We start from the raw sequence: 19,988 nt of genomic DNA, 5'->3' as shown, positions 1-19,988 counted from the left end.
AAGCACTAATTAATTATATGGCAGGCACTGTGCTCAGTGCTATAGATGCAAAAGAGAAAAACAGTCCCTACCAAGGAGCTCACATTCTAATGGGAGGCAGAGAGGGAGAAACAGGAGACATTTATGTGAAAAACTAGATGATAATAAGATATATACAAAGTAGATGGAAGGGAATCTGAGAAGAAAAGCACTAGTAGCTGAGGTTGGAACTACTGGGGAAGATACCTGTAGAAGGTGGGATATGAACTGAGTCTTGAAGCTAGGAAAACTAAAAAACAAAGGTGAGAGATTTAAAGTTAGAAGGGGCTTTAGAACTCATCTAATCCAAGGTCCTAATTTTACATGTGGGGAAACTGAGTCCCAGAGAGTGGGAAAGGCTTGCCCTAAGTCACGTGAACCATTGATCACCCATGGGTGAGGTCTCCTTATATAAGGAGAATAGGTGGGTAAACTGATTTATATATCTAAGGGTTTAAAAAAAAAAAGATAGGTAGTGTAATATAGTGGAAAAATTATAGAAGTTGGAGGCAGAAGACCTGGGTTTGGATCCCAGTGTAGACATTAACTTTGATACCATGGACAAGTCATTTTCCCCACTCTGAACTTCAGTTTTCTTATCTAGAAAATGGGTACAAAGACACTTTACAGCCTACCTTGCGGGTTTTGTTGTGCAGGGAGAAGTTTATAAATGTAAGCTATAATATCTGTATGTACAACCATATAGCTTTAGTTACCCAATCAATGAACTGTTGAGCAAACTGAATTTCTTAGGCAACCAATTACTCTGGTTTCATGAGAAGGGGAGGCTAGCAGGTTCACTAATGAGCAATCTCCTCCAGTCAGCAAACACAAATCAACATATTGATCTGTTTATGCCACTAGAGGGCTCACCTGCTGGACTCTGTGTAACTCAAATTTTAATTCATTATATTCCTCTGAGGAAAATAACAACATATCCAAGGCTACTAGTCATAAGGTGCCACCACAATCTGATGGGCTGGAGCTAAATCTCACATAAGGCAGCAATGAGAGAAGGTGCACCCTCTGAAAACAGGAACTGTTTCACTGTGTGTGCATATTCCCACTGCATAACAGTGCTTTTTATACAATAAGCACTTAATAAATGCTTGTGGAATTTAACTGAACCGTGACAAAGCTCAGGTGTAAGACTGAAACCACCAGGCTGCCAAACACAGGATGAAGTGAGCAAAGAAGCTGAGAGATCATTCCAGAGAAATGCATGACAAGGATGTAGAACGAGGCAGCTGGCATTGACCATGGTAGCAACATCACGGTGTCTTCCCCTACCTTACTGACTTTCTTCCTGAATCATACTGGGGAAGGCTCCCCAGCTGAGGGAGTCGGTCCCCTGCAATACTATTAGCAGGCAGCACCAACCCAACACTAACCAATCACAGACAAAGGGGAAAGTAAAGAGAAAGCCAACGTTCCTGCACAAGGGGAAGCAATGGTAAAAACATGAAAAAGGACAAAGGGAAAAAATTATGTCTCTGATTCCTTGGGTGCTTTGGATGAAAACGATAAAGAGCTGGATGCTTGGGACTCCCTGAAGAACAGTCATGGTGGACCCAAGTGAATATTATGTTGAGGCTTCTAAGGAAGGCAACATGGTGTCAAGAACCTGTACATAGTGTGAGGAGATAAAGGTTACTGGGGTGTCTCTACCAATCCGGAGATGTGTGGCCTGAAAAAAGTCAATTTCTCTGAACCTCAATTCCTCAAGCATTTAAAAACAAAAGGAAGCGGGCAGCTAGGTGGCACAGTGGATAGAGCACCGGCCCTGGATTCAGGAGGACCTGAGTTCAAATCCAGTCTCAGACACTTGACACTTACTAGCTGTGTGACCCTGGGCAAGTCACTTAACCCCAATTGCCTCACTAAAACAAACAAACAAAAATTAAAAATAAAAAAAAAGGAAAATAATAATCTCTCCCATGGCTCCCTCACAGAGCATTGGTGAAGATCAAATGAGGCAATATATGAGAGTGAAAATGATTCACAAAGCATAAAGTGCCATACAACATAAAGGAGTGTGGAATTACCAAGAGACGCATCAGTCTCTAAGTTCCACTTCCCTTGTGTTTGCTGATGCCTCTTAGCGTAGCTTAGAGCCCACAATGAGCCCACAATGCCTATCTCCGTCTTACTCATGTCCCCACTTCTTTAAACACCACCCCTGTGGCTCAGTCTCCATATTACAGACACCCACCATGGCCACACCACGAGAAACTCCCCTCTTCAAGCAGAAAGCAGGGCCTCTATCAGCCAACTCAAGGCCACTCACTCTGCAACCACTGAGGTGGGAAGACTCTCTGCTGTAATTAATTCTCATTAAAACTCAGCATTAAGAAAAACTGCAGGGCTGTTCAGGCTACATCCTTTTTTGTTTTTTAACCTGCTACAAAATACCGAAGTCACAGCCATGGGACAAGGAATGATTAGGGAAGATAGGGAGAGAGACCGTGAAGAGGCTTGCTCAGTATGATGCTGAGCAAGGGGTAAAGAAGATTCAGTGTTGGGGCCCACAGAATCACATAACTGGAATTGGAGGCAACCTCAGCAGCCACCTAGTCTAAGGCCTATGTGAAAGGATCCCCACTAGCCTAACTTACAGGACAAGAGATCCTCCAGCCTCTAATTGATGACGTCTTTGGTCCTAAGTAGAGCAGTTTGCTGGACTTCCAAGACTTCATTCCAGGCAGTATCAGTTTAACTTAGCACAAGGTAACTTCCCTTTGGGCAGCCTGAAGACAGCTCCAACTGTGAGAGAGCTTGCCCTAACACCAAGCCTGTGTGAGCCTCTGCACCTTGCATCTACTGGTCCTGTCCCTGACCTCTGCCTCCTTCTTCCAGCTAAACATCCCCATTTCTTGTTTGTTTTTGTTTTTAGGGCAATGAGGGTTTAGTGACTTGCCCAGGGTCACACAGCTAGTAAGTGTTAAGTGTCTGAGGTCGGATTTGAACTCAGGTCCTCCTGAATCCAGGGCCAGTGCTCTATCCACTGTGCCACCTAGCTGCCCCAAGGGCCCTTCTTTCCTAAAATGAGTGATTACAGAGCTTAGTTTATATGGTACTTTACAATATACGGAGTACTTTCTCCTCTCCAGACTCACTCTCAACAAGACCCTGTGCTGGGGGCTGAGAGGGCCATGAATGGGCTTGGCTGCTGTTGTTGCCCAAGAGGAGTTTACAGTTAATCAGGAGGGAGCTGACTGCTTTAAACTGTGATTACTTTTCAATTCCATGTCAGAGGCACAGCTGGCAACCCTGGAGAAGTGCAGCCTTTCCTCTAAAAGACCTCCATGCAGACTTGCCCTTTGACTTCTCATGGTCACAGACTGCAGTTCTGCCTCAAAGACCTTCTTTGGCCTGGGGAGCCTTGTTCTCCAAGGACAGGCGTGCCCCAGGAGATATGGGGAGGGCCCCACAGCACTCTCAGGAGCCCCTGGCTCTCCTGTCAAGGCAGCTAATCCCTGCTTTGCTGGCCATCTGTCACTGATGGGGAAATCCTTTCCTATGGATTGGCCCTTGGCCTTTCTAGGCCCGAAGCTGTGGAGGAGAGACAAAACCACAGTGAAAAGGGAGAAAGGAACATGGCCAGCAAGTCCTTGGCATGAAAATAGGAAACTCAATCTGCTTCTTTTTGCTTCTAGCCCTTGTGGTTTTCCCTACTGGTGATTAGCCTTCCAGCAAGCTACTCAAGTCCTGCAGCCTCACAGGAAATAGCCAAGGGGGAGCGGAGACAGAGGCCTCCTAGTCTCCCCAAAAGCAGTTTTCCCAGGGGCCTTTTCTCAGTAATCTACACTGGTGATAATGACCACTGCTTACCAGTGAGAAGAGGGAGGGTTTACTCGTTCTGTCTTAGAACTGTCCCATCCCAGCAGGGAACATGCCCCCCAGTCAGACACAAACACTCCTAGTTCGATCTGTAGCCAAGAGACTTCAAAAACGAGTCAGTTCTGTCACATTCTCCTCATCCCACAGCACCGAATCTGAGAGACCAAAGAGAGTCCCAAGTGTTTTAGAAAGTCCAGGGCTCGCTCAGCAAAACACAAAAACCCACAACAATTTGGAGCAGGCCTGGTAAGCCAGTGGAACCTCAACAGGGAGAAAGGAATCAATGCTTTCTACAATGAATCCTCAGACGAGAAGGTGCCTCCCTTAGGTGTGGGTCTATACTCCTGCCCTTCAGCAGAGCCCAGGAGGGATGAGCTTCCTATTATCAGTGAGCTTTGTAACAGCTTTGCCAATCACTTCTTTAAAGAAAAGCTGGAAGTTCCTTGAGCTTAAAGATCGTTACAAATCTTGTATTTGTATCTCCAGTACCTCGCTGTGCCTGGCACACAGTACAGGCTATACCCATTTGTGTATAATGCCAGCCATCTCTATGGGGTGAGGAGTGGGGGAAGAGGGAAAAAAAGAGAAAAAAAATAAAGTTACATGATAACTTTATTACATATTTAAAAGGAAAAGCAAGTTATACATGATAGACTTGTAGTTGCTTATACAATCATCCTTTTAAAAATTCTACGATGTTATGGAAATGCTCATTTTATTTCTGAAGATCAGAATAAAAGAAACAGAAGTTTTTTAAAAGGAAGAAAAGCCAGGGGCTTTCTGTAGACAACACCTGCTCTATCTGCTCTGATGTCATGAAGACACAGTCTAGATGACTAGGAGAAGCAATTGAGTCGGAGTTAAGACAACTAGGCTCTAGTCCAGGGGCATGGACCCCTCTGGCAGTCTGGGGAAGCCCATGGACCCCTTCTCAGAATCATGTTTTAAGCTCACGAAACAAAACATGAAAGTTTGTGAAGGAAACTGATTATACTGAAATACAGTTATCCAGACCCCAGGTTAAGAAGCCCTGCTCTACTGGCAGCTGGGTGGAGCAGTGGATAAAACACTGGCCCTGGATTGAGGAGTACCTGAGTTCAAATCTGGCCTCAGACACTTGACACCTACTAGCTGTGTGACCCTGGGCAAGTCACTTAACCCTCACTGCCCCGCCCCCCCAAAATAATCCCTGCTCTACCCTATTTTGCCACTCACTAGCTGTGACTGAATAATTCCCCTGTTGGGATCTCTGTTTACTGAGGGGGGTTGAGTATCTGAAGTTCCTTTCAGAGCCAACATTCTATGATTACACCTTTTAAAAAATTCTCTTTCAAATTAAACATTCCAAATAATGCTTCAATCTGGATTAACATTTTACTGTTCAGGCTATTGTTTTGTAATCCTGCTGTCTAGCCTTCCAGTGTCCTCTGCCTCTGGATCCAGGAGCCCACCAAGGAGCCTAGCCCATAGGTCACATTCTACCTTGCCCCAATCCCCCAATGGGTCCAACTGTAGCCTTAGTTCTATAGAAGACTCACTTTTTGTTGCTTTTTGTGTGTGTGAGGCAATTGGGGTTAAGTGACTTGCCCAGGGTCACACAGATAGTAAATGTTAAGTGTCTGAGGTCGGATTTGAACTCAGGTCCTCCTGACTCCAGGGCCCATACTCTATCCACTGTACCACCTAGCTGCCCCTTTTTGTTGATTTTTAAGCATCCCCTGAGAAGGTTCTAAAAGGCAGACTGAGTGTGTTGACTCAGTCATGACTGCAAAGCCCCTTCTAGAAGAGTGAGCTACAGCTTGCTTCTTATCTCTACTCACTTTCCTGGTCTTCTCCTATAATCTGACAAGGCCTTTCATTCCTGCTCCTCTATTCCTTTTCATTCTCATTCCAGATTCAGCACTAAACCCTAGCTAAGTCCCACCATCAATCACATGACTAAATCCATCTTCTGTGTGAGCTATTAACTAGGTGAGCAGGACCCAGGTTCTAAGGATACAAAAGCACTTGCTGCCGAGCCCCGTGTGCTATGTCGCCTTCCCCTTATTCTCCTCACAACATCGCAAACACCACAGAATTGGGAATTACTGTAGAGATCTAGTTCAATCCCCTCATTTTAAAGAAGAAGGGAAATCCACAGAGAGGAAGTAGCTGCCTAAGAGCATAAAATGAGTGAGAGACAGAACGCTATGGTGAATTTTTTTTTTTTTTTAGTGAGGCAATTGGGGTTAAGTGACTTGCCCAGGGTCACACAGCTAGTAATGTTAAGTGTCTGAGGCCGGATTTGAACTCAGTTACTCCCGATTCCAGGGCCGGTGCTCTATCCACTACGCCACCTAGCTGCCCCCATGGTGAATTTTTAGAGTGGATTGGGAGTCAGAAAACTTAAGTTTATATTCTAGCTCTCCCAACACAAGACCTCTCCAATCTTTTTTCCTCAAGCGTAAAATGGGAATAATGTTGGTGAGGCTCAAATGTAATCATAGATGTAAAGATAATTTTCAAACAGTAAAACATTATAAAAATGTAAAAGATTACCATCATAACGAGTAGAAGAGAAAGGACTAAAATCCAAATCTCTTGACTCCCAAGCCGATGTTCTGTTCGTCACAGGATGACGCTTCTCCTTTAAGAAAGAGAAGTTTCTCAAACATTCCCTAATGCAAAGGGGGAGGAGCACCCAAGCTCTTCTTGGGCCATCCTAACCGTGTTAAATTTGTCCTTGCACATATTTTCTAAGCCTTCAATGGCAATTAGATAAAACGGAACAGGATGGGGGGAAGGAGGAAAATCAGGCTGAGGAGATGATATAAAAAAGAACCACAATAGCTTTTTAATAATCCATTGCTCTCTAAGCAGGAGCAGCCATCTGGTGCTATGAACTGCTACAACCCATCGTTTCCAATAAAATTACCAAGTGGATTCCACTGACACAGCACAGGCCACCTGGGCACCAATGCTGCTCCAGATGCCCCGACTCGTCCACATTTATCACACCCACAACCTTCCCCTGGGCTCTGACCAACTGCCCTGAAACAATGCCTGGGCAGCCCAGCTCTGTTAGCTGGTCCAGCCTTTATGGAAATACCAGGTCAGTATAGATTTCTAGAGCTCAGACAGTAATTAATGGTTTTGCAGAGTAAGGGGAGTGGGGAAGAAGGCTCAGGGAAGTGCTGGAAAGTTGGCACTTTTAAGCAAAGGCCACAGTGACATAGCCAATTAAAGCAATTAGGAATTGTGCTTTCTGGCATTTACCTCCTGAACAAACTTTTAGAGGAGACTGCTTGTTCCAGAAAGCCTGAATGCTCCTCCTATCTCTGTCCCTACTGACCTATTCTTCCTCTAAAGTAGAGAAGATAAAATAACTAAATAGAAAAAGGACCGAGGTTCAAATCCTGGCTTTGTACTTACTACCAGTGTAACCCTAGATAAGTTACTTAAGTTTCCTGACCTGTAAAATTAGAGGGTTAGACTATCATGATCTTTAAGATCCCTGAAAACTAAATTCTATGTAACCTCTGAAACCTCTCCCTGACTCCAAAATAATGGGTTTTTCTTTATGTGTGCCCCAAATAAGCCAAAGAGACCACAGTAATGACTCCTACAGAAAGGAAACTGTCCCAAGACTCTGGGACAGAGTTTATACCTTCAGAATCAGGAAGGAAGGAATACCTGTGCAGGGTCAGCTAACAGTCAGTAAGAGATAGGCAATATTACCATTTATTACTCACAGACTTCAGAAGTCCCTGAACAACAAACAGCATTGTGGTTTTTAGCTCCATAAAATCCTTAATAACCTTGTTGCCAAACCCTGGAGAATGAGGTGAGCCACACTGATGAAGATGACCCACTAAGAGTCACACCTTCCGGTTTGTTTTCCCAGGAGGCCAGCCCACTGTAGGAACCAGGAATGGCAGGGGGCCTCCCTCTAACAAGCAACTGCAAAACCAGCATTAAGTTAGAAATCTCTGCACAACTCCACATTACAGATGCCTGCTGCACTGACTGAAAAGCAACCTCAAGACCTAAATCATTGAAGGAAATAATGTGGCTCAGAACAGAACAATGATAAAAAAGCAGGGTCTATCCTTTAGCTGGTCAAACCAGAGGTCTGATATCTTGGCCATTCAAAATGGGCTCCAGGGCCTTGCTAGTCAGAAAAAAAGATTTGAAAATATAAAGCATAATGTACAGATACCCTCCTTCACCAGACATGCCAATAAATCAATCAACAAGCATTTATATTAAGTGCTCACCATGTCAGGCACTATGCTAGGTCCTGGGGATAGAAACAAAGAATGAGACAATTCCTACTTGTAATGAATTTATGTTCTAATGGGGGAGATAATAAGTACATATAAATATTAATATGTACAGCACAAAGTTAAGAAATACAAATATATACAAAGTATTTAAATACCACCTAGTCTAGGAGGGAGGAGGAAAGGCTTCACAAAGAAGACGACTGCCTGAGTTGCATCTTAAGGGAGAGGGACTCTGGGGCAGAGTAAAGAAGGGCTCCAATTCCAAGTATGGAGGATAGCCAGTGTGAAGACACAGACACAGCAGATGGTGTATTTTGTGTGAGGAACAGAGGGAGAGCCAATTTGGCGGGAAGGAGAGTAATGCCCAGTGAAGTTGGAAAGGTCTGTCAGGGTCCGGCTGTATAGGGCTTTAAGAGCTAAACAAAGGAGAACAAGGAGAAGTCACTACAGTTGGCTGAGTAGGAGAGTCATGTGATCAGATGTGCACCAGAGCCATAAGATTTGAGGCAGGGAGACCCCCTAGGAGGCTTCTGCAATAATCTAAGCATAAAGTGCCAAGGGTATGAACTAAGATGGCGCCTTGTGAAGTGGCAAGGAGGGGGTGTTACATGAGATGTCAGGAAGGGAGAAATGGCAACTGATACGATACATGGGGTGAAGGAACATAAGGAGTCCAGGGGAAAAAGCTGAGATGATGAGCCTGAGAAACAGGACAGAGCTTCCTTCCATAGAAACAGCTTGTGCGCTATCTCTAGGAAGAAGAATCTGAGAGAAGGATAATGAGATGAGTTTGAGACATGTTGAGTTTAAGATGGCTCTAGGACATCCAGTGTGAAATGTCCAATAAGTCAACTGGTGATCCAGTGCTGGATATAGAGATCAGGAAGTTATCTGCATAGTTACGATCCACGGGAGTTAGCAAGAGAAAGCATGGAAGGAGAAAAGTAAAACACAACTGGAGAATATGATGTGGGAAATGAGCCAGCTAAGGCTCTAATAAGGGAGCAGACCCCTAGAAAACAGAGGACAGAGAAGCAATGAAAACCCAGAGAAGAAAGTGTATCCAGGAGGAGAGGGGCGGCCAACAGCTTCAAAAGCAACAGAGAGGTCAAGAAGAATTTGTTTTGCATGGCTACACATGTATAACTTAAATTGAACTGCTTGAGCTCTTAAGCGGGGTGGGGAGGGAGGAAGGAAGAGAATTTGGAACACAAAGTTTTAAAAATTGATGTGGGGGCGGCTAGGTGGCACAGTGGATAAAGCACCGGCCCTGGATTCAGGAGTTCCTGAGTTCAAATCCGGCCTCAGACACTTGACACTTACTGGCTGTGTGACCCTGGGCAAGTCACTTAACCCCATTGCCCCATAAAAAAAAAAATTGATGTGAAAATTTGTTTTTACATGTAATTTGGGAAAAAATAAAATTCTAAATAATAACAATTAACATTCAGAAAAGATCATTGGATTTGACAATTAAGAAATTACTGGTAAATGGAGGGAATAATATCAGCTGAGTGATGAAGCTAAAGCTAGACTGCAAAAGGATGAGAAATATGAGGATACTATGTGAAGACCAAGAGTGTTGCCGGGGTTAGAGGTCAAGGAGGCAACTTCAACCCCCTATTTATAACACAAAGACCTCAGTTTACCTATAGCTCAATATAGTTAAAGTATATGGGTGGGGCAGCTAAGTGGTGCAGTGGATAGAGCACTGGCCCTGGATTCAGGAGGACCTGAGTTCAAATCCAGCCTCAGACACTTAACAATTACTAGCTGTGTGACCCTGGGCAAGTTGCTTAACCCCAATTGCCTAGCCCCCTCCCAAAAAAGTATATGGGCAGATAGACAATTTTATATATATATATATATATATATATATATATATATATATATATATATATATATAGAGAGAGAGAGAGAGAGAGAGAGAGAGAGAGAGAGAGAGAGAGAGAGAGAGAGAGAGAGAGAGATCTATTATTTATATTGGTTTTAGTTGTGTCTCACTCTTCATGGCCCTATTTGAGGTTTTCTTGGCAAAGATACTGGAGTGGTTTGCCATTTCCTTCTCCTGCTCATTTTACAGATGAGGAAACTGAGGCAAACAGGGTTAAATGATTTGCCCAGGGTCACACAGCTAGTAAGTGTCTGAGGTCAGAATTGAACTCATGAAGATAAGTTTTCCTGGTTCCAAGGCCAATGCTCTATTCATTGCACACCTAGCTGTCCATATAGTTGTACTATATATAATTATATACCGTTAAAGTAAAAATATTAACTGGGCAACCACCATCATGGTCTCCAATGACATCTACCTAGTCTATTTCACATCTTGGTAGATGTTTGAAGGAGAAGCAGCATGATCACCAAATCACCCCCACTGCCTTGCCATAAGCCATGTCCATTTCCCTAATACCTTTCCTTAACACTGAATGAAAATGAAGATAAGACCTTGGTCGGGGGTTCTTAATCTTTCTGGGGTCATTGATCTCTGGCAGAATGTTTTTAAATACATAAAACACATAGGATTGCAAAGGAAACCTCATGTCAAGAGAACGTGGACTAACATAACTGGATTTCTCCCTGATCCTTTTTCACTTTTCCCAAAGCAGAACTAGAATGAATATTCTTTCCCCTGCAGGACACATAATGGAAACCCTCTGGAGATTATAGCTGCCCTCACTTGATGCTGGCACTACGCAGGGAGCTATAGGTAGACACTTCCTTATTACCATATCATCACATCATCTGGTGCTCCCAATGGTGAGGCACCAGCCAGAGTAACTCTACAGGCTGGTGGAGTGTCTTGCAGCTTTAACTCTCAAGTCCTTCTCAGCTCTTCTGCACAGGAACAGATCAGACCAACCTTTGACCTCTCATCATCTCAGTCTAGATTTCTGACTGGTATAAGGACAGTATTATGCTCAACAACAATTTACAGCTTATTAAATGGCTTGGCTCCCATCCCACTGAGATTCTAATTTCTGAAACTTTCAACTGAAAAGGAGTACTTACTCATACATAGATTAAAACACACCTGCTAAAACAGAATCAAAATGAAAGTATATGGTTAGCGTTCCTGAGCATCAAGATTACTCCTGGGTAGATCCTGGAATTTCAACTCATCTAGAATCATTACTAAAAAAATAAAAATAGGGGCAGCTAGGTGGTGCAGTGGATAAAGCACCGGCCATGGATTCAGGAGGACCTGAGTTCAAATCTGACCTCATACACTTAACACTTACTAGCTGTGTGACCCTGGGCAAGCCACTTAACCCCAACTGCCTCAGTAAAAAAATTTAAAAATAAATAAAAATATAATCTTTAAAACTCCCAAACTTCCTTTCCAATAATTCATTTTGGAAGTCTCAAAGAAGGGAAGAAATCATCTTGCCAGCATCCTGCTCCTGGCTGGCAAACAAGGGAAAAGTTCTTGAGTCCAATGCTTAACAAAGCAGAACAGTACAGAATTTGAGGTCACTACAGGCTGCTGGCCCTCAAACTCTCACTAGTGGGGGGGGCAGTGGGCCTCTAATCAAACCAAAAGAGTGACTATCCCCTGAATTCCCACTGTAAAAGTCAATCTTCCCTGAATTCTCTGGCATTTCTTGTAAAGTATGGTCACTTTTCACAGTTGACATTAAAACAACCTTGTGCAAATACTTTTACATTAAATGCCCTGGACAATTCAACTCTTCCATTCAATTTAACTTCGAGCTTTTCCCTGGAGCCTAGAGATGATGGGAAAATGCAAAGGAAAGGAAAAAACTGTCAAGTACAGGTTACTGAGGGTTAACTTGATCAGTGTACAGATGTTCAACATTCAGATAATTTAATTTAAACACAAAGGTTATGGCTGGTCAATCTCCTCACCAGCCAGTGTTTCATCGCTAAATTATCATTTCCATATTCAGCAAAACCAGGGATGGCTGAAACCAGAAAAAAATGGGCTACTACTCAGTCTACAATTTCCATTTTGAAAGGGGTTTAGAGAGCAAGGAAAGGAGTTGTGGTGGAGGTAGCAAGTGACAGGCTACACAGGCCATTCTCTATAGGAGGAAGAGGAAAAGCTAATTGGGAATCAGGAAACTACTGTTAGCCCTAAGGCTATGACTCTATCCAATATGTCAAAGAGCACTGAGCTGGGACGGAGTTTCAATGTGGATAAACTACACAGAACACTGATGTGCTGTCCTTGTTTTACAAAGCACTCACAGCCCAGTGGCAGCAGCCCTAGGTTTTGTGTCTAGGACCTATGTGTGACTCCAGATTTCCCCTGTTCCCTACTCATTTGACCTTAGGCAAATCACATGATAACTCTGAAATTCAGTTTCTTTTTCTTTTTTTTTTTTAATGTATGAGGTATTTTATTTTTTCCGTTACATGTAAAGATAGTTCTCAACTTTTGTTTATACATGCTTTACAATTTCAGATTTTTCTCCCTCCCCCCTCCCCTAGACAGCAGGTAATCTGATATAGGTTATATCTATATATCTCTATACATATACATATATATATATATATACACACACACACACACACATATATATATATACACATAATAACATTAATCCTATTTCTGCATTTATCCTGTTACAAGAGAAAGAATCAGAGCAGTGATGCAAAACCTCAAAATAGAAAAAAAAAACCAACAGCACCCAAAACAAAAGAAATAATATGGTTCAATCAGCATCTATACTCCACAGTTCTTTCTTTCTTTCTTTTTCTTGGATTTGGAGATCCTCTTCTATCATGAGTTCCCTGGAACTCTTCTGTACCATTGCATTGGTGAGGAGAATATAGTCCGTCACAGTAGGTCAACACTCAATGTTGATGATACTGTGTACAATGTTCTGGTTCTGCTCATCTCACTCATCATCAGCTCACGTAAGACCCTCCAGGTTTCTCTGAACTCCTCCTGCTCATCATTTCTTACAGCACAATAGTATTCCATTGTATTCATATACCACAACTTGTCCAGCCATTCCCCAATTGATGGGCACCCCCTCAACTTCCAATTCTCAGTTTCTTTTCCATAAAATAAAGGAGTTAAAGCAAATTCCTAAGGGCCTTTTCAGTTCTAAAATTCTATAATCCCAATAACATAACAATTAACATGAATGATGAAGATTATAAAAGAAAAGGGAATTGTTCACATAACTGAAGGTATTGGGTTTGTTCTTAGGCAATGCTAGTCTGCTGATGCTAGGCTGATCATCATGCCAGACTTACTCCATATACTTAAGCATCTCTGCCTACAAAATGGCACATTCTTGCATAAGAATGCTGTCCTACTATGTCTGAATAGTTTTTATTTTGTTTTGTTTTTCCAAACCAGTAAACTAATCAGCCCTTCAAGTCTTTCCATAAAGAAACCACTGTCTAATCTGGGCTGAAGTGAGATGCTCATAGAACCATTTGGTGAGATGCCTAGCACATATCTCTGCCCAGCTCCAAATTCATTAGCCACTTTCTGTTAGCTCCAAGAAGCAGCTTGTTGCAGGCTTCTTCCACTCCCATGGTATATTTTGCTGATAAGGCACAAGTAGAAACAGTCTAGGATCAGAGGATTTAAAACTATAAGAGAGGGGCAGCTAGGTGGCACAATGGATAAAGCACTGGCCCTGGATTCAGGAGGACCTGAGTTCAAATCCAGCCTGACACTTGACACTTACTAGCTGTGTGACCCTAGGCAAGTCACTTAATCCCAATTGCTTCACCAAAAAAACACAAAACAAACAACAACAAAAAACTATAAGAGAGCCTAGAGATCATTAAGTCTACTCTCTCATTTTATAGAGAAAACTGAGGGACCAGAGAAATAACTTATTTGCCGAAGGTCAAAGATATAGAGGAAAATGGAGAGCTATGAATAGGAATCCAGGTCTTTTGACTCCAAATCTAGCAATCTTTCTACTATACCACATTGCCTCCTATTTCAGGAGTTCTTTTTTGCAGGGCAGTGAGGGTTAAGTGACTTGCCCAGGGTCACACAGCTAGTAAGTGTCAAGTGTCTGAGGCCAGATTTGAACTCAGGTCCTCCTGAATCCAGGGCTGGTGCTTTATCCACTGCGCCACCTAGCTGCCCCCCTATTTCAGGAGTTCTTAACCATTTTTTTGTGTCATGGACCCCTTTGGAAGTGTAATATGGATCCACTTACTAGCTGTGTGGCCCTGGGCAAGCTACTTAACTCTCATTGCCCTGCCCCCCCCAAATCAAAAATAAATTAAATAAAAAATAAAGTCTATGGGTCCCTTTTCTAAATAATGTGCCCATGGGCATATCTGAAGGTAGTAGGGAAGGAACAAGTATCTAAGGAGAGACTGAAGATCAGAGGGAGAGTGGGAATGACAATGAGGGCAATTTTTCGTAGAAGATGGGAAGGGATGAGATCAAGGACACATGTGAAGGGATAGTTTCAGAAAAACCTGGGAAATGATACAAAGTGAAGTGAGCAGAAGCAGGAGAACAATCTACACAGTAATAGCAATATTAAGAAGAAAATCAACTGTGAAAGACTTAGTAACTGATCAATGCAATGATTTACCACAACTCCTAATGACTCATGACATAAAATGTTATCACTTCCAATTAGAGAACTGATGGGATTCAGAGATCAGATTGAAGTATATTTCTTTTTCCTTCCTTTTTTTTGGTACTCTATTAACATGGTTATTGAAGAAATATGTTTTGCATGATGGTATATGTATAATGGGTATGATATTTCTTGCCTTCTCAATGAGTAGGGGAAGGAGGAAGAAAATGTGGAGCTAAAAATGACAATTAAATTTTAATTAAAAAAAAAAAAAGGTTTATGTTGCTTTGGCAAGGAGAAGGGCCTTGAGCAGAAATTGGAATGAATGAGAAGAAAGTAGGGGATGATGCCAGAATATAAGATGAGAGTGGAATATGAAGCAAGGTCCTCCACTTTGCGTACACTGGGAATTCTGTGTAGATCCAGACAATGCCTGTGACACAAGCCAGTTGAAGTAGAAAAAATGAAACTCTCAGTAACCCTATGTTTTAAGTCCAGGTCCTTCAGTTCAATGTCTGCTGGTGGCACAGAGAGATGAGGGCAAGGATGCCTTGCCATTTCCAAAATAAAGACAGAAACACAGAATTCGGATTCTTTGCCACTAAAAGAAAACCCCATAGAATCTGAGAGAGCAACACTAGAGAGTCAATACTAACCTTTGTAAAGATTGGCTTACACCCACACTTTGAAGTTCAAACATAGGAGTGAAGAGAAACATAAAAAGGTAATAAACATGAATGAACAATAATAAAGGACAAGGATAAACTGCTTACATTTAAAAAATGGGGAGATGATACATGCCCCCTACAAACAAACAGAGGTTATCAACAGAGGTCATAGAGGGAGTCCAATTAGACAAGGCCTGGATGGAAGTCTGATTCTGTCACAATGAAGAATGGAAAGAGAAAGAAAAGGAATATGTTAGTGGGGAGAAGAGAAAGGAAGGTTAGGGAAAATTATTTCAAACCATCAGGGTGGGCAAACAGACATCTATAAAAAAGGGAAGGGAGAAGACTGATACTTGAACCTCACTCTCATCTGAACTGGCCAAAAAGAGGAAGAACACACACACACACACACACACACACACACACACACACACACACACACACAGTTGGATACAGAACTACATTTCACTCAACAAGGAGGGAAAGGGGAAAAAGCAGGGAGGAGGAATTAGAGGGAGAGTAGATTAAAGAAGGGATTAGTCCTAAGCAAACCAAACTCTAAGTTATATACAAAATTATTTATGGCTCTTTTTGAGGTACCAAAGAATGGGAATCTATACGAATGCTCATAAATTGGGAAACTGATGAACAAATTATGGCATATAAATAGGATGGAATACTAAGGTGCTGAGAGCTCTTACCAGTAAAATGATCAACCACGAATCTAGCCAACTAACATGAAAAAATATGTGACCCACCTCCTGTTAAAGAGAGGTGAAAGAAACAGAATACATAGTGAAACAAAATTTTTTTGGACATAGCCAGTGTAGAAAGTTGTTATGACTAATTATTCATGTTTATAATGGATTTTGTTTTGCTTGTGTACTCAATTGGGGGAGATGGGGAGGGAGGTTGAGACGGCAGATTTTGGCTGATTAAAATAATAAAATATTTTTAAAATTAATGTAATACTGTACATGTATTTAAGAAGATTACCCCCCTGCCACCTTTCCTGTCCCAACCAGGTACAATTCCTCCTAAGAGTCCTCATAAGCCTTAAAACCAACCTAGTCCTTTCACAAATAAAGATGCACAACTGTTGTATTCACAATCTTGGGTCCTGAGCACCAAATCACTAAAGCTGACAACTTGTGACAACTGGACTGGAGAACATTATGGATTCAGAGGCAAGAGGATGATGAATTAGGACTTTTATTCCTCCCTATAGATCATTCAAATTATGTTGTATCAAAATGAATGAGAGAAGCACTGAGATAAAGAACACTTCCAGCTACTCCCTGCCCCATCCCCACCTTGTTTAAAAGATCTCATCCTTGCAAATTAAAACAACTCTGAGGTACCACCTGACACCTATCAGATTGGCTAAAATGACAAAAAAGGAAAATAATAAATGTTGGAGAAGCTGTGGGAAAACTGGAACACTAATTCATTGTTGGTGGAGCTGTGAACTGATCCAACCATTCTGGAAAGCAATTTGGAATTATGCCCAAAGGGCGATAAAGCTGTGCATAACCTTTGACCCAGCAATACCACTTTTAGGTCTTTTTCCCAAAGAAATCATGGAAAGGGGAAAGGGACCCACATGTACAAAAATATTTATAGCTGCTCTTTACGTGGTAGCAAGGAATTGGAAGTTGAGGGGGTGTCCATCAACTGGGGAATGGCTGGACAAGTTGTGGTATATGAATACAATGGAATACTATTGTGCTGTAAGAAATGATGAGCAGGAGGAGTTCAGAGAAACCTGGAGGGTCTTACGTGAGCTGATGATGAGTGAGATGAGCAGAACCAGAAGAACATTGTACACAGTATCATCAACATTGAGTGTTGATCTACTGTGATGGACTATATTCTCCTCACCAATGCAATGGTACAGAAGAGTTCCAGGGAACTCATGACAGAAGAGGATCTCCAAATCCAAGGGGAAAAAAAAAAAAAAAGAACTGTGGAGTATAGCTGCTGAATGAACCATACTATTTCTTTTGTTTTTGGTGCTGTTGTTTTTTTTTTCTATTTTGAGGTTTTTCATCATTGCTCTGATTTTTTCTCTTATAACAGGACTAATACAGAAATAGGATTAATGTTATTATGTGTGTGTACATATATATATGTGTGTGTGTGTAAATATATATATATCTATATATATGTGTATGTATATAGATATATAGATATAACCTATATCAGATTACCTGCTGTCTAGGGGAAGGGGGAGGGAGGGGAAGGAGGGAGAAAAATCTGAAATTTTAAAGCTTGTATAAACAAAAGTTGAGAACTATCTTTACATGTAACGGAAAAAATAAAATACCTTATATGTTTAAAAAAAAAAAGATAAATTAAAAAAAAAGGATCTCATCTTGGGGGCAGCTAGGTGGCACAGTGGATAGAGCACTGGCCTTGGATTCAGGAGGACATGAGTTCAAATCTGGCCTCAGACACTTGACATTTACTAGTTGTGCGACCCTGGGCAAGTCACTTAACCCTCATTGCCCTGCAAAAAAAAAAAAAGGAAAAAAGATCTGTCTCAGTAGTAACCTACAAATTTATGTGACATTTCCAACAAACAAACTGAAACAGCAGCTTCTCCAATCCTTGCATTTGGAAGCCAAGGTGTCTAAAGGCAAGGGGATGGTGGAGGCCTAGCTCTGAGCACTGATCAGCCCATCTTCCAGGAGTTTCCATCAGCTACTGCAGGGGCTCTGCTAAAATCAAACATGGAACTCAGGAGGAATCTGAGGGAGGCACATATTTGTCAACAACTTCACTGAAGAATATTGGCTGTTCTTCAGTCTCCACTTGCCTCAGTTAGTACTCTGGGGTCAAAGCTCTCAGCTTCAAACACAAAATAAAAGCTTTCTAGTTCCTTTCTAAAAGATCTTTTACTAGGTCTACAGGCATGTCCCTCAATCAGAAGTTGAAGTGACAATTAGTGTATGTTCTCTGTACTTACCTGTCGGCAATGTATTTTTCTGCAGATAATCTAAACATTCTGTACCCTGTTTTCAGAGACTCTCAAAGCCTGTCTAAACAAAGCTCTAAAAGGATAGGGTGGAAAAAGAGGGAAGAGGGGGAAGAGGGTATAACCAACATATCCTGCCTTTGCCCAACAGTCTGCAGCTCTTTTCCAATTGGCCTCAAAGAGACCAGGCACTACACTGGCTGGGAAGGTTGGCTTTATACTCTCAGACACCCCAGGCTGATTGAGCAGAGGGAAAGACTCTATTGCCCTCCCCACTTTCAGATTAATCACCTGGATAACATATTACTGTTTACAAGTCCTTTTATTTTATTTTATTTTATTTTATTTTATTTTATTTGCGCAATGGGGCAATGGGGGTTAAGTGACTTGCCCAGGGTCACACAGCTAGTAAGTGTCAAGTGTCTGAGGCCAGATTTGAACTCAGGTGCTCCTGAATCCAGGGCCGGTGCTTGATCCACTGCGCCACCTAGCTGCCCCCTACAAGTCCTTTTATGGACGAGATCTTATTTGCTCCTTATAACAACTCTGTACAGAAGGCAGTGAAAATCTTAACAACATCTCCGGCCTCCACATAGAGGCTCAAATAGGTAAAAGTGATTTGCTTAAGAAAGTACATCTAGAAAATGAAGCAACCAGGACTCTGGCCCAGGGTTTCTGACCCTAAAGTCCCGTTGCCTCTCCAAAAGCCTACTTCTTTATCAAGGGATTCCAATTTTCATTTTAGATAGAAGAAATGCATTAAAACAGAAGAGGGCACTCCCTTAAGGGTGATTAATCCTCCTACCCTAAATGTATTTTAAATGTCAGCCTGATTCTACCTACTTCACAGCATTGTGAGACTTAGATGATGCAATGTAGGTAAGGAACTTTACAGATGTTAAAGCACTACATAAATGTTAGTGTTATTATTATGAACATGTGCACAGTAAGAACACCCCTGAAGTCAAAGCCCCTGAAGATAATATAGCCATTTATTTATCTAGTCAGCTCTCCAAGTCTTTGGCTAAAGGCCAAGAGCAACAGAGAATGAACCAGCAGAATGAGAGTGTGTTCAAGTTAGGGAAGCTCAGTTAATCAGAAACTGGGGCTGTCCACAAGTAAACCTTTGGATCAGGAAGAGCAGAATCATGTAACAGGGCAGCAAACTAAGAGCAGAGAGGCCTGGGCTTAAGGCCTACTTGTGCAGCTGACTTTGGGCAGATCACAGCCTTAGCTTCCTAGCCTGCAGAATTAGGAGAAAAGAGCATCCGGTGATGATCTCTCAGCTCTACAGTTGTAGGCTTCAATTTGCAATCCTTTGTTTTCGTAGGTACTTTCTAATGCACTCGCCTTTGTGAATATGTATGCTACAGTTCTTATTCCTTTATCATGGCTGTAGCAACAAATATCTGATTAACTACAAACCTCCCCTCATCCAGGAAAGCTCTTCAGCCAATAGGCCCTGAATGTTTATTGTGCTCTACTTCTTCCAGAGGTTGTTTAGCTACCTCATGGTTGCTATCATCATTACACTGAACTTCAGTAGGTTCTCAAGAAGAAGGAATTCTCATCTCTTTTTGCCACTTGGCTGTATATGAGAAAAACGGTCCATGCAGAGTTTAGGCAGTGCCTCAGCTACCTATATACTAGCTTCCTTCTCTTCCATGACCAGGCTAAGGATGAGAGG

At 42.1% G+C, this 19,988-nt stretch overlaps 1 protein-coding gene across 1 annotated transcript in view; it reads right to left on the bottom strand.

Annotated features, from left to right (window-relative positions):
* PSKH1 (protein serine kinase H1) overlaps positions 1-19,988 on the bottom strand; it is a 66,264-nt gene that overhangs the window by 4,915 nt on the left and 41,361 nt on the right. The gene's annotated exons all lie outside the window — the stretch shown is intronic.

This window comes from Dromiciops gliroides, chromosome 2 (genome assembly GCF_019393635.1).
Source record: "Dromiciops gliroides isolate mDroGli1 chromosome 2, mDroGli1.pri, whole genome shotgun sequence".
In the NCBI taxonomy this organism is placed as follows: Eukaryota; Metazoa; Chordata; class Mammalia; order Microbiotheria; family Microbiotheriidae; genus Dromiciops; species Dromiciops gliroides.
Note: the sequence above shows the minus strand (reverse complement) of the source record. Positions and strands in the feature narration are given on the sequence as shown.